This window comes from Plecotus auritus (assembly GCF_963455305.1).
Source record: "Plecotus auritus genome assembly, chromosome: 5".
In the NCBI taxonomy this organism is placed as follows: Eukaryota; Metazoa; Chordata; class Mammalia; order Chiroptera; family Vespertilionidae; genus Plecotus; species Plecotus auritus.
This window is the reverse complement of record NC_137776.1, coordinates 60,548,078-60,550,530: the sequence shown is the minus strand read 5'-3', so window position 1 is coordinate 60,550,530 and position 2,453 is coordinate 60,548,078. Positions and strand designations below refer to the sequence as shown.

The 2,453-nt window shown below is 56.3% G+C and overlaps 1 pseudogene across 1 annotated transcript; it reads left to right on the top strand.

Annotated features, from left to right (window-relative positions):
• Nucleotides 1-595: 595 nt before the first annotated feature.
• LOC308248228 (cysteine sulfinic acid decarboxylase-like) lies at nucleotides 596-2,135 on the top strand (annotated as a pseudogene). The gene has a single exon. The product of its transcript is annotated as a cysteine sulfinic acid decarboxylase-like (transcript).
• The last annotated feature ends 318 nt before the right edge of the window (nucleotides 2,136-2,453 follow it).

The following is a 2,453-nucleotide window of genomic DNA, read 5'->3' as shown; positions in this document are numbered from 1 at the left end:
CCTCTATCTCTAAAATAAATAAAAAAGTGAAGGGTATGACTGCATTTGCATAGCTTTAATATATAATACCCATTCTCCTCACCCAAGTTTTGCATCAATTCAGAGATAGACAATTAAGAAGCAAGCCCCCCTTTCTTGGGTCGGTAACGCTGCGGGCGCCCAGGCGGGGGGCTGTGCGCGTGGCCTCTCCACTCCCCGGGAGCCCCCTCCCTTCTCCAAGCACCCCTCCTTCCTTCCCCTCCCCCTTCCCGTGCGGTGTCCCAGGGCCTGTGAGCTGCTGAAGTGCTGCAGCCTGTCTGCTCTCTGCTGACGATGCTCCGCTCCCTGGGGGGCGTCCTCCTACCTGCCAGGAGGCCTCTAGCAGCCTCACCCACTGCGCCACGCCTCCTGCAGGGCCAGTGCCCTGTGCCAACCCCGTGGCCGCCGCCGCCCCCCGCCGGGCCGAGGGCAAGGTCATGAGAGTGATGTCATGGTCATGTGATTGCTGCCTGGACCTCACTCCCTCTGCTTCCCTGGTCCTCACATTCCGAAAAGCAAATGTGTAACCTGCCTCAGCTCATCGGAACAGAGGCCTGAGCAGAAGGACTGGGTCCTGATGGCGGACTCTAAACCACTCCTCTCCCTGGCCCGGGACCCCGGAGTGCAGAAGCCTTGCTTCGGGACGTGTTTGGGATTGTCATGGATGAAGTCGTTTGGAAAGGGACCAGTGCCTCTGAGAAGGCCTGCGTGGGAGCGGAAGCGGCAGGAGAAGTTGAAGCAGCTGCTGGACTTGGAGCTGCGGAGCCAGGGGAGTCCAAGGGGCAAATCCTGGCGCGGTGCCGGGCTGTGCTGCGCTACAGCGTGAAGACCTGTCACCTCGCTTCTTCAACCAGCTTCTCAGGGTTGGATGCCCACGCTCTGGCCGTGCGTAATGTCACCGGGAGCCTCGACGCCAGCCAGTGCGCTTAGGAAATCGCCCCGTGTTTGTCCTCGTGGAGGAAGAGGTGCTGAGAGCACTCCGGGCGCTGGTGGGCCGGAGGCTGCCGATGGGTCTTCTGCCTGTGGCTCCTCTCTCACATGGACGCGGGGAACCTGGCCCGCTGTCGGCGCTATCCCGATGGCAGCGGAGGGGCCTGCGAGCACTGCCACCCTGACCCCCTTCACAATAAAGGAGTGTCACTTCTCCATCAAAAAAGGAGCTGCTTTCCTGGGACTTGGCACCGACAGCGTCCTAGTGGTCCAGGCAGACGAGAGAGGGAAAATGACCCTGAGGACCTGGAGAGGAGGTCAGTCTGGCCGAAGCGGAGGGTGCGGTGCCGTTCCTGGTCAGCGTCACCTCTGGGGCTGCTGTTCTGGGGCCTTTGACCCCCTGGAAACAATTGTATGGTGGACTGTGGCTGCACGTGGACGCCGCCTGGGGTGGAAGCGTCCTGCCGTCACAGACACAGACATCTCCTGGATGGGATCCAGAGGGCTGACTCCGCGGCCTGGCACCCCCACGAGCTCCTCACAGCAGCCTGCAGTGCTCAGCTCTTCTTCTCTGTGACACCACGGTTCTCCCCAAGCGCTGCCACGGGTCCCAGGCCAGCTGCCTCTTCCAGGACAAGTTCCACCATGTGGCCCTGGACACAGGAGACAAGGTGGCGCAGTGTGGCCGCCGTGTGGACTGTCTGAAGTTGTGGCTCATGTAGAAGGCACCGGGCCGGCAAGGGCTGGAGCTGCGTGCCCACGGGGCCTTTGCCCTTGTCCGGTACCTGGTGGAGGAAATGAAGAAGCGGGAAGGATTGGCGCTGGTCAAGGAACCAGAGTTTGTCAATGTGTGTTTCTGGTTTGTGCCTCCCAGGCTGCAGGGCAAGCAGGAGAGTCTGGGCTACAGTGACAGGCTGGCTAAGGTGGCCCCAGTACTCAAGGAGCGCATGGCGAAGGAGGGCTCCATGATGATCGGCTACCAGTCCCATGGGACCCGGGGCAACTTCTTCCGCTTGATCGTGGCCAACCCCGCTCTGACCCAGGCTCATATGGGCTTCCTCCTCAATGAACTGGACCGGCTAGGCCAGGACCTCCTCTCCTTCTTTTCACTGCTGGCCTGGACCCCTCCTTCACCCCCTCTGGCTCTGTGTATTCCCTCCCTGTGTTCTCAAGACCAATCTTTTTAGGAAACAGAGTGGCTATAATAAAGTTTATATTCTTTGACCTGCTAACTCTCCTATTAAATATTTGATATTAGGAGAATGTTTAATAAACTATAGTATATCCTTATGATGGAATGTTAGTCTGCTTTCAGAATTATGTTTACAAAGAGGGTGTTTATTGATATGAGAAAAAAATAGTTTTAATATAATGTTGAAAAATTTGGAGACAGTACTTTATATATTATAATATCTGAGCTATATTAAAAAATACATAGAAAAAGACTGATGAAATATGCCAAAATGGTAATAGTTTTATCTCAAATGGTATTATAGGTAATTTAA